Source organism: Zingiber officinale, chromosome 4A (assembly GCF_018446385.1).
Source record: "Zingiber officinale cultivar Zhangliang chromosome 4A, Zo_v1.1, whole genome shotgun sequence".
NCBI classification, from domain to species: domain Eukaryota; kingdom Viridiplantae; phylum Streptophyta; class Magnoliopsida; order Zingiberales; family Zingiberaceae; genus Zingiber; species Zingiber officinale.
Genome location: NC_055992.1, coordinates 50,703,544 through 50,716,939, shown reverse-complemented (window position 1 = coordinate 50,716,939; position 13,396 = coordinate 50,703,544).

Below are 13,396 nucleotides of genomic sequence, written 5' to 3'. Positions count from 1 at the left end.
TTTCGGTCATGACTCAAGATTTGGCCGAAACTCCGAATTTAGCCAAGACTCATAGTCTGGCAAAGACCCATAATTTGGCCGAGAGTCAAGTGTGGCCGAAACTCATAATTTTGCCAATCATAGAAAACCCTATCATGCAATTTCTATATCATATATAAAAATTCTAATAACTTAGCATATCCCTTTGCTAGTGGCTCTGATACCACTGTAAGGGAATAGGTTGCTTAAACACGCAAACGCGTAGTAGAAAAACCTATTTCCTCCAGAAGATCCATGCGAAGGGAAACATAATCTTATACTAAGTTAGATCTAAAGACATGATAGAGTTATACCTTTGAAGCGTGCTCATGATCTCCCGACAGCTCGGATCATAGCACAATCAAATGTTTGCGCCTCTACAGTATCCACATGAACAAGCCTTGCCTTCGTTTGTCTCACAAACTCGACAAGATGGAGAAGGAAACACACAAGGTTGTGCTAGCAACCTCAAATGTACTTCTCAAATGATGAAAATCTTATGAAAAATATCATCCAAATGATATTTATAGCCATCCCATGGAATACCAAGAGTCTCCACCCTTTCATCTTCTAATCCAATGGCTCAAAATCAACCATTCAATCCAATGGTTGAATTTTGACCATTCAACTTTCTTGGTGAACTCAAGTTCACCCAATGAGTCTAACCCATTGATTCTCGTGCAATTCGACTCAATCCAACAATTGGATCTATTTGAGTTTAACTCAATGAGTATAATTCGGATTACACTTAATCCAATGAGTGGGTTCATTCGAGTCTAACTCAATGATTAATCCAAAAAGCCTAATCATCTCATGATTGGCTCTTAGGGCTAATTACTAATATAAATCACATCCCAACACCAAAGCAACCAGAGTTAACAATCCTCCTAAAATAATAGGTGTGGTAGAGTCAGATATCCTGAGTTTTATTAAATGTTTAAGGAAGAAATAACTAGAATTAATTTCAACATTCTCAACCATTGCCCATAAACAATACAAATCCACAAGTCTTACTAACCCCTCTTTATCTTCTCTCCCAAATATAGTATTTTTCATGACTAAATGAGCATATCTGAAAATGGGGTTAATGATATGAAGAGCTCTAGAATTGTGAGGGTTAAAATGTGATTGTTCAGAAATGTGTTACCAAAAACATGAATTTCCGAATTGAGGTAAAATTATACACATCATTCTTTGGCAACTCATAACAAGTATTAAAGTCGCTTAACGTCAATTCATAATCCTCATTAAATAGTCGAAATTTTAGTTTACCCCCACCTTGAACATTATCAACCATTATAGAACTTAAAAATTTAAAAACAATTCTAGGGTAAGTAGGGTATTTCATATTCATTAAACCTCTCCAACCTATTCTTTCAAATAACCAATTTAAATCATCCTTAAACCCTAATGTTTCCAAAGTTACATCATCCATAAATTTGGTACTCATAAGAGGGCGTTTACATAAAGAAGAATACCTAAGATGTTGTTCCTCGCTAGAGAAAATAATACCAAGGTCATTAGAAATACCTTTGAAATAAAAATTCCTTTCTTTTGTTGCAACCATCTTCTCCTTCCCTTTTCTTGTAGAAGAAGTTCCCTTTATCACATTTTCCATGGTAGAAGAGATTTGAGCCTTTAAAAGAAGAATGAAAGGAATAAATTAGAAGTGGTAGCTTAGAACCCTAGAGATAAGGAAATGAGAGAGGAAGAGGAAGAAGAATGGTGGGTACGACCGTGTGCTGCTCACACCCCGTGCCCTAACCCCTTTTAAGGGTGTGGACTGGGCCGTGTATTATTGGATGACCTAATCCATTTTTCTTCACACGGGTGTGTCTGAGATACGGCCATGCCCATCTCTTTCTCGGGATGTCTTACACGGTCGTGCCAATAGGCACGACCATAACCTTCTCCTCCTCGGCTATCCTTGCACCGCTGTGTCTGAGACACGACCTCACCAGCTTTCTTCTCTAGAATCAACACACAGCCATGTCGGATGACACGACCAATGCATGCTTCTGCACTAGTTTCTTCACACGGCCGTGTGTGAGACACAGCCAAGAAGCTCTCCTCCTCTGGATTCTTCACACGACCGTGTCTGGGTCACGACCATGCACCTTTTCTTCTCTGGAGACTCCAAATGGTCGTGTCAAGTAGACACGGCCCAAGCATCTCCCTTCTCTACAGCATATGCCTGGCCGTGTATGGCACACAACCATGCTCTGTTTCGTTCCAAATGAAAGTTCCTCTTCTTCCTTGCTTCTCCTACACTCCCATGCCTATGAAAACATTATGGATAGCTCATGGAAGTAGAATTTAACCTGAAAACAAAACAAAAATTAAGTAAAGACAAGAAACATAAAATGGAACTAACTATATAATCAATCCGGAGGACGAGGTTCAGAAAAATACAACCTTTATTTCTCCTCTAATTTCGTACCGTGTACATATTCCTTCAACCGTTGGTCGTTTACCTTAATCATTCCAAGTTCTTTATTCCAAATATCTACCGCTCCAAAAGGATAAACCTTTTTAACCTCGAATGGACCCGTCCACCTTGATTTAATCTCTCCCGGAAAAAGCTTTAGCCTTGAATTAAACAATAAAACTAGATCTCCTTCCTTGAAACTTTTGCGGAGAATGTGTTGATCATGCCATTTCTTTGTCCTTTCCTTATAAGATCTAGCATGTTCATAGGCATCCAATCTTAATTCATCAAGCTCATTTAACTGAAGCTTCCTTTTCTCTCCTACTTCCTTGGGATTCATGTTTAGATTTGTAATTGCCCAATAAGCTTTATGTTCTAATTCTACTGAAAGATGACAAGGCTTTCCATAAACTAGCCGAAATGGAGTTATCCCAATAGGAGTCTTGTAAGCAGTACGATATGCCGATAAGGCATCATCTAGCTTCAATGACCAGTCCTTTCGTGAAGTAGATACTATTTTCTCTAGTATGGATTTAATTTCACAGTTAGAAATTTCAGCTTGCCCATTAGTTTGTGGATGTTATGGTGTTGCTACTTTGTGGCTCACTCCATATTTTCTAAGTAAATTCTCAAACTGTCTTTCTATAAAGTGTGATCCACCATCACTAATGACTGCTTTAGGCATACCAAATCTTGGAAAAATTATGCTTTCAAACAATTTGATAATTGTTCTAGCATCACTTGTAGGAGAGGCTATAGCTTTTACCCATTTTGGATACATAATCCACTACTACAAGGATAAACTGTTCCTATATGAAAGAGGAAATGACCCCATGAAGTCGATTCCTCATACATCAAATAATTCTACTTCAAGTATGTAATTCAGTGGTGTTTCATTCCTTTTAGTAATATTTCCAGTCCTCTGACATTGATCACATGACTGTACAAATCTTTTAGTATCTTTGAATAGAGTTGGCCAATAAAAATCTGCTTGAAGAATTTTCGCTACTGTCTTTGAACTCCCCAAACATTCTCCATAAGAAGAAGAATGACAGTGAAATAAGATATCTATGACTTCTTCCTCAGGTATACATCTTTGATAAATCACATCATTGCATTTCCTATAAAGGAGGGGTTCATCCCAAATATAGTTCTTCACTTATGAAAAAAACTTTTTCTTTTGTTGATTGGAAAATTTTGGGGGTAAAACTCCACTTGCTAGGAAATTGACAAAATCTGCATACCATGGTATTTTAACTCTTGACAAAGCTAGAAGGTGCTCGTCGGGAAAAACATCATCAATAGGTAAGTCAAAATCTACATCATTTTCTTTATTTTGCCATACTCTGGATAAATGATCAACCACTACATTTTCTGCTCCCTTCTTATCTCTAATCTCAAGGTTAAACTCTTGAAGCAATAACATCCATCTGATAAGCTGAGGTTTAGCATCTTTCTTGCCCAGTAAATATCGGATGGTTGCATGATCAGTATAAACTATCACCTTTGAACCCACTAGATACAATCTAAACTTATCAAATACTACGGCTAGGAGTTCTTTTTTGGTAGTGGAGTAATTCACTTGAGCTGTATTTTACTTGCATAATGGATTGCATGTAGAATCTTATTTTTTTCTTTGTCCTAAAACTGCTCCTACTGCAAAGTCACTAGCATCACACATTATCTCAAATGGAAGATTCCAATCTGGGGCTTGGATTACCGGGGCTGAAGTAAGAACACTTTTAATTTTATTAAAAGCCTCTATGCAATCTTTGTCAAAGCAAAATTCAACATCTTTGATTAGCAAATTTGTTAAAGGCTTAGATATTTTTGAAAAATCCTTGATAAAACGCCTATAGAATCCGGAATGCCCCAAGAAACTTCTTATTCCTTTTACATTAATTGGTGGGGGTAACTTCTCTATCACTTCCACTTTTGCTTGATCCACTTCAATCCCACGTTCTGATATTTTATGTCCCAAAACAATTCCTTTTTTAACCATGAAATGACATTTCTCCCAGTTTAATACTAAATTCACCTCTTCACATCTTTGAAGAACTATAGAAAGATTCGACAAACAAGTGTCAAAGTCATTCCCATAAACTGATAAATCATCCATGAACACTTCCATAATTTTCTCTATTAAATCTGAAAAAATTACCATCATACATATCTGAAAAGTAGTTGGAGCATTACAAAGCCAAAAAGGCATACGACGATAAGCAAAAGAGCCATAAGGGCATGTGAAAGTAGTCTTCTCTTGATCTTGAGGATGAATTGGAATTTGGAAAATCCTGAATATCCATCCAGATAGCAAAAATATGAGTGCTTAGCCAATCTCTCAAGCATTTCATCAATAAAAGGTAAGGGAAAAATGATCTTTTCTAGTTTCTTTATTCAACTTTTGATAATCAATACACATTCGTCACCCCGTTATTGTTCGTGTTGGAATCAATTTATTATCCTCATTTTTTATAATAGTCATTCCCCCTTTCTTTGGGACTACGTGTACTAGACTCACCCATTCGCTATCTGAAATTGGATAAATGATACCCGCATCAAGAAGTTTGAGCACCTCCATCTTTATTACCTCTTTCAGATTTGGGTTTAACCTCCTCTGATGTTCAATTAAATTTTTACAACCCTCTTCAAGTAAAATCCTATGCATGCAAAGGGAAGGACTAATCCCTTTGATATCATCAATAGTATATCCAATTGCTTTTATGTGCAACTTTAACTCTTCAACCAATCTCTGTGTTTCAGACTCAGTTAAATTGGCATTGATTATAATTGAAAAAGTGGAATTTGGTCATAGGAATTCATATTTTAGGGTTGATGGTAATGGCTTAAGTTCAAGTTGAGGTGACACTATTTCTAGCACAGTTAGCTCTTGCTCTATCAACTTAGTTTCTTCTTCTTGAAATCCCTTCTCCAAATCTTCTTCATCTTCTAGAGAAAAAAATCATCCCCTTTCTTCTCCTCCGTTGAAACTGTCTCTTCATTGAAATTTTTTGAAAAAGACTCATAACACCAAGGCAATAATACTTGAAGATCATTCTGATTTAGAGTAATTCATTTCTCACCATTTTCCTTTTCTTCAACCGATTAGCTATTAGAGTTGTGTTATTCTATCCTGACCAATCATTAAAATTTGATGCAATCCTGTAAATTATCTCATTGGCTTCCTCTAAGCTTTTCTTCAAGAAAGATCCTCCAGAGGCTATATCTAGTTGACTTTTATTTGAGAATGAAAGTCCCACATAAAACAAGTGCATGATTAACCATCTCTCATATCGTGATGCAGACATAACTGTAGAAGAGATGAATATCTTTCTCTGGCTTGATGTAGCTCCTCCCCACCAAGTTGCTTAAAATTCAAGATTTGACTTCTCAAATAAGTAGTCTTATGAGGGGGAAAATACTTGGCCAAGAATCTCTGCTCTAGCTCATCCCAGGTTTTGATACTTTGAGATTTCAGGGAATTATACCATCTCTTTGCAGCTCCCTTCAGACTAAATGGAAAAACCAGTAGTTGTATAACATCAGATGGAACCTCCTCATATTTCAAAGTATAATAGTATCTTTATAATTCCATGAGATGTGAATAAGGGTTCTCAATCTCTAAACCCCCAAATTGAGTTTTCTGAATCATTAAGATGAAGGAAGGTTTAAGCACAAAATTTCTTGCTTGAATTTCAGGGTAAACAATTGGTCCTAATCCCTTGGCAGACTTTGGGGCTCCATAATCTCCTCATGACCTGAATATCATATTTGATGTGCAAGAGAGGAGGAATAGAAGATACAAATTACAGTTACCGAAATCAAAAAGAATTATGAAGAAATAGTAGGGTATACAAGAAAGAATTATGAAAATAGAATTCTAACAATTAGATTCAACTATGTAAATGAAAAGAAAAGAAAAGAAAAGAAAAGTTATGTTTAGTCTAACTCAATTGATAATCTCTAATGTTATAGCGCATCCCCCGACAACGGCGCCAAAAACTTGTTGACCTCCACAAGTGTACGGATATGTCATAAGTAATAATAAAAGATATCGTATCCATAGGGACTGGAATAAGCACTAAAGATGTCTCAACGCGAATTAACTAAACAATTAGTCGATTGATTTTCAAAAGCTAAGTATGACTATGAAATGTAAATAAAGAAATGAAAGAATAAGAAACAAGAATTCGGTTAATGATAAAGGGTATGTTCTAGGAGTTTTGGTTTCTTTGTAAGGATTGTTCAATGTAAATGATCTACCAAATCTTATTCCTCAATTGCCCATCATTTGTAGAAGGTTGCCGGTTCTCTCTTGCAATAGACAACCGGCCTAGGATTGAAATCTATACCTAAATGTGATAAATTAGGAATGGATATATGTTGTCCTTACACGGGCTTGCCTGTCACGTGCGTCCCTCGGAAAATCAACATAGAGTTCATCTCTCCTCAAACGCATCAAGATATAATATACAAACTCATACAACCTATCCTACCCCCTTGAATAACCCTATTTCGCCCTCAAGATCATCCCTCAAACGTCCTTACACGGGCATGTTCCTGTCACGAACGTCCCTCGAAAAATCGATTGAGGAACAATCTCTACAAGATCCACAAGATATCCAAACATTCAATCAAGCATGGTAATTAGGTCCAAACACAACAATCCACACAAGATCAAATAGATACAAAACAAGGTAAAATCATAGAAGTAGGAAATTGGCAAATCCACAAGAGTTTTACATCAAATCATCCTTACAATTACTCCCTCCATCCTAGAACAAGAAATCTACTCTATAAAACAAGGAAAGAAACCCCAAGAAAGGAAGATTACAAGCACTCTTATCCCTCAAATCCAAGAAAAGAAAGAAAGAAAACTTATCTACAAAGAAGAATGTCTTCGGATCCAATCCTTGGTTTCTCGGAGATTATTCGATGAAAATCCGCCCTTAGATCACCAAAAATCCCTCCAAGAATGGTAAAGATCGCCCCAAATCTTGTCCCCCCCTCCCTCCCCCAAAAAGGGGAAAGGATCCCCTTTGAAATGAAGAAGAAACCTTTATATAGAGGGGGAAATTTGGGCTCCACACGACCCCAGGACCTGGCCGTGTGTGGGATACGGCCTGGCTCACTCCCCTCTTTGCCTGTCTCACACGGCCGTGTGTGAGACATGGTCGTGGCTTGCTTCTGACATGCTCCCCTTACATGGCCGTGTAGATCTACACGGCCTACAATGCCTCCGCCTCTGGAAACCTAGTACGGCCATGTGGTGTGCAAACCCTGCACGACCGTGTGGTGTACACGGCTAGAGCCTCCCTGGTTTTTGGAAATCAAACATGGCCATGTGGTGTACACGGCCTGGCTCCATTTGGCTTCAAATATTGGCACGACCGTGTGAGGTTCAAACAGCCGAGCTATCTTCCTTTCCTATTACAGCTACTCGGCCAAGAATCTCCACACGGCCTGGGTAACCCCCCATGGTAGGGTCGTGTGCGATATAAGAATGGTGCCTTCCTCCTTTGCTTCGCTTGCAGATTCGGCCTTGAACTTGAAACCTTCACCAAATTCGACTCCTGTGTACAGAAAATGCACAAAAGTAAATCTCCGAACAGAAAGAGTAAATATGCTAAAAGGAAAGCTGGAAGTATGACAATATGTAGACAAAGCATGTACAAAGTATGCGAATGTGCATCAAAACAAGCTAAACAAGTATATACAATCTACGCACATCAACAGTGGAAGAAGATCTTGGAATTGGCTATATTAAACCTTGGTGCTAATGTATTTCTTTATTTCCGATCCACCTGAAACACTAATAATGGTTATTATGATGAATTTACAGTTTGGTAGTAATTGGTGTGTCAAAGACTCCTCCTCAAGTAATGGGATAGAAGGGTAAGCCAAGGATGAGTACTCAGGGGAGAACAACCTCTCTTATGGAGCAAGGGGTGACCTCTGCATGGCCTGTGACATGGCCGTGAGGACTCACACGGTCCCCTATCCCCTGCTCTCAGCCAAGGAGACACGGCCGTGTGGATTCACATGGCCGTGCACCTCTTCTTCTCGGCCAAGGTGACACGGCCGTGCACCCCTTTCTCTCTGTCAAAGTGACACGACCGTGTGGATTCACACGGCCGTGCACTTCTTCCCCTCAGCCAAGGGGACACAGCCATGTGGATTCACACAGCCGTGTACCTCTCTCTCTCTCTCGGCCAAGGGGACACGACCGTGTGTATTCACACGGCTGTGCAGCTTGGCTTGTCTCCAAGTCATGTCCTATCAGTCGAACAAATAAAAGTAGACCTACAGGCTATACTGTATATAATCTGTAAGATTGGTAAAAAATTTAGATATATAGAAAGGGTAACGTCTGTCCAATTGTCTTGTTATTAATGTTATTAGAAGGGCGGGCATTACACCTCAGATGCTTTGGAAGAAGGAGCGCACGAAGTCAAGCTGGAGGCGCCCTCAAGGAGTGCTGAGGTGCCTCGAATGGGCTTGAAGGCGCCCTCTATGGCATTGGAGGTGCCTTCAAGAGGATGAGCGGCGACTTCTTCACCCTTATCTTCACTGCGGAATCGACGGAGTTAAGGGCACCCTGAAGGAGGTTGAAGGCGCCCTCAATGGGCTTTATAAGGAGGTCTTGAGCAGCAGTGATGTACGTAGATATTATGATCATTTATGCATGTTTTAACACACATTCACTTCCTTTATTTGTATATAATCTTTGCACGATCATCTCTCCTATTGTTTATTCAGTATTAATTACTCTTTTGTTGGAGATCTGCACTTTGTTTGGTTTTGTGTTGACAGGGATAACTTTTGGAGTGAAAACGACGATTGTCGACGCATCAGAGCAAAATCAGAAAGCCACTTGACATCGACTATGCAACCCTGCACAACCGTATAGCCATTCCTGAGAGAGAGCAGCACATGGCCGTGCGACCTTGCACGGCCGTGCCTTACGACAAGAGTTGAAGGTGTTAGTTAGAGCCCTTGAGTCAATCAAATGATGATTGTTGTATGGACTCATTGTATCATATTCCTATGTATATAAAGACATTTGTTTTAGTTATTATACTTACTTGTATTGGTGCCAAATAACTAAGTATAATAGCGTCCTTGAGTAGAAGGTTCTTATCTATATTAATCTATTGGTTGAATCGATAGTGACATGATATAGAGAACACTAGTCTTAATCATTCCTAGTCAAGTATTAACATTCAGGGACAATGTTAATGCGACGAGACTATAATGTAGGTCAACTCGATGACTTCATCTCATAAGTCATGGATATAGAGATATCAAGTTGACACATGAGTATGCATTGGAGAATGTATAGTGAAGGACCTGCCATTAGAAAGTATCATGGATCATTATATGAGTGTCATATACTTTCTCATGTGGCTATTAGTATGACCATTAGTTCATGGACCTAAAGTCACCATGGTTCCCTACATAAGGAGTTGCATACTTTGGCTTCGTCAAACGTCACCCGTAACTGGGTAGACTATAAAAGCAATTACTGGGTATGTAACAAATTATGCGGAGGGATGTGAGTGATGTAGATGGGATCTATCCCTCCTATATAACGGGAGTGACATCGTTATTCTTGATAGAGTGAGACCACTAAGTGCATGGTCATGCCCAAATGAGTCAATATGAGATATTGAGCTCATTTGATTATAGTCAGTCTACTTGGAGTTCAAGATTAAGATTGATCAGAGGATGACACCGTCTATGGCTCAAATTGATTAATCTAGATGTCAAGGATAGAAAAACATTGTCATAAATTGTGAAGAGTCACAATTAGTAGTCACAAGGTGATGTTGGATCTCAACATTCTTGTAACTTGGGTAGTAATGATGTGTTGTGAGATACCGCTCATTACTTATACTTCTAAATGGGTTTAGGAGCATTGCCAACGTTACAAGAACCTATAGGGTCTCACACAATATTAGATGGAGATTAGGTTCTTATGATGAACCAAGAGGATTAGGTTCATGTGATGAACCAAATTGGATTAAGAGTAATTCTAATTAAACTAATTGAGTTGGACTCAATTTGGTTCATGTGTTAAATGAGTCTAATTAGATTTGGATTTATTGAGTCAATTTAATTCAATGGATATAGATTCATTAAATTAAATTGGTTTGAATCAAATGGTTAGATTTGATCATCCATGGGAGAGAAGAGGTCATGTTTGACTTGACCTGAGAAGGGAAGATGAAAGGTCAACTTTGACTTGACCAATGCCACCTCATTTGTGAGTTGGCATAGAGTGGGCCAATGATAATGTTCCACATCATCAAGGATAGTACATGTGTGTGCCACCTCATGAGGGAGATCAAGAGTTGTGACTCTTGGTATTCCATGGAGTTTAAAAACCCCTCTTGAAGTGGCCGGCCACTTTAAGTGGTGTTGAATGTTTTGTGTGCTCATTCACTCCTTCTTCTTCCTCCTCTCATCTTATTCTCTCCCTCTCCTCCACCTTGGACGAAACCTTCAAGAGTGCTAGCACACTCTAAGGTTTCTTCTCCATTTTTGCTCGTGTGGATACACATAGAGGGGTGTTCACTTGACACCCTTGAGATCAGACAAATTTTGTACGAGCGGGATAAGCGAAGGGTTTCGCATCAAAGGTATAACTTCTCTACCATGTAGATCTAGGATTAGAAAATATGTACACAAAATTTTAATCTTCGCACGGATTCGGTGGCATGGAACTTCGGGGTTTCCGCAACGCAAAAAGCGGTTTTTGCGGACCGGAAGTCCCAACAGTGGTATTAGAGCCACGTGTAAAGCGTGTACTTATTTTTATTTTAATTTTTGTGAAAAATTAAAGTTCTGTAAGTTTCTGTGATTTTATTAATTTTATGGTTTCTTAGAGTATTTTTCTCGTAGAAGCGAAGCAATGAGTGTTTGAACACTTGTAGGCTTCGACTACCAAGAAACACCTTCCGTAACGGTAAGGTCTCACCCAAAATATTTTGGGACAGCGGCTAAAGGCACTGTAAGATCGTCGTTGGACACTCGTGAGAATCATTTTGCGAGAAAGGGTGCTGCCCCTAACCCCGCAAGGGGCATTGTCTTGCGATCGCGCCCGAAAATCGCTAAACGGGACCACCAGGAAGTTGTGACTCATAAAATCATTAAAAACAACAATAAAATTACAGAAATTTATATAAAATATATAATTTAGAATTATGTATGATTTGTGATGGTCATGGCCCAAAAAAATCCCAATTGGATTGGTTACATGTGTTGTAATTCATAATATGGATTACGTGCCATTTTTGTGTGATTGTGCATGTTGTATATGTGATACGCGACCTGCACATCATGCCTTTCTATTTTATTTCCTGTTGTAAAATAGTGTAGGACCGTTAGATTCGATAGAGGAGGGGGGTGAATATCGATTCGAAAAACAAGAGTATAAGCGCAGCGGAAAAGTAAAATAGACACAGTTGTTTTACTTCGTTCGGAGCCTGTGACGACTCCTACTCGAAGGCCCGTGGTCCTTGACCACTTTCGTTGGGCAATCACTAGCAATTCGAAATAATGATTACAAAAGAACCGTACAGTGAATGCTAATGAAAACTAAAAAAAATACCGACAAGAAGGGAAAAGAATGGAGCGTAGTGTCGGAGCTTTGTTGGCGTCGCACTGAACGTTGAGCAGCAAGACCAGCAGTAGAAGAATTCTCAGCTTGATTGATTGATCCTGAAGCTCCTGTCTGGGGCTTCTTTTATATGCTGTTCCAGGCGCCTGGATCCCTTCCGGGCGCCTGGAATGTGACGTAGCTGCACAAACCATGATGCTCCACGTGGCGACGACTCGGCTGGATAGAATTCGCCTTCCGGGCGCCCGGACCACCTTGTTCCAGAAAACTCCTTTTTCCTGCAAAACAAAGTTAGTCCGAGGCAAATGTATATCCTGTAACACAGATTGTCAGCACAGTTAAAGTTCAACAGATAAATAAAAAGAGTATGACTTAGATTCCGTCTTTCCGAGACCGGAATCTAGTCACGATCTCGACTTAGACATCCGAAATGGATCTAAGCCTGATTGACGCCTAATGTCCCCTTCCCGGGAACGCATCCTCACAGTCACTCCCCTTCAGTGACTTACCTTACTTACCTGCCAGACGTCCGGTCAGCCCGTCAGCCCGTCGACCCGTCTGGACTTCTCGCCAGCTATCCGGTCAGCCCGTCGACCTAGCTGGACTTCTCGCCAAGCGTCCGGTCAGCCCGTCGACCCGCTTGGACTTCTCGCCAGCTATCCGGTCAGCCCGTCGACCTAGCTTGACTTCTCCTGCACACTCGATCAAAGTGTCAGACAACAACAAGACTAACTTAACCTATTTGCCATTCATCAAAACCTAGGTGAAATCGTTAGTGCTAGCCGCACCAACAATCTCCCCCTTTTTGATGGAATGACAACCTGGTTAAGTTAGTGAAGGCATATGCATGAAACAACATGCATTTGTGTGGTTTTAAAGTTAGTTTGTGTTTTCAAATTGGTTTAGCTAACTTAACCACCTAACCCTCCTCCCCTTTGGCATTCATCAAAAAAATGAACAAAGGTAAATAATCATAGTGAAGAGTTATTGTAACAGGTAATCAAATTTTCAAAGATATCTAAGTTTGGTTCAAAATTTGAAAGATAAAAGTGTAATTTTTAAGTTTAAAATTAAAATTTTGAAAATAATTTTTTAAGTTTAAAATTAGAATTTTGAAAATAATTTTTAAGTTTAAAATTAGAATTTTGAAAATAATTTTTAAGCTTAAAATTAAAATTTTGAAAATAATTATTAAGTTTAAAATTAAAATTTTGAAAATAATTTTTAAGTTTAAAATTAAAATTTTGAAAATAATTTTTAAGTTTAAAATTAAAATTTTGAAATTAATTTTTTAAGTTTAAAATTAGAATTTTGAAAATAATTTTTAA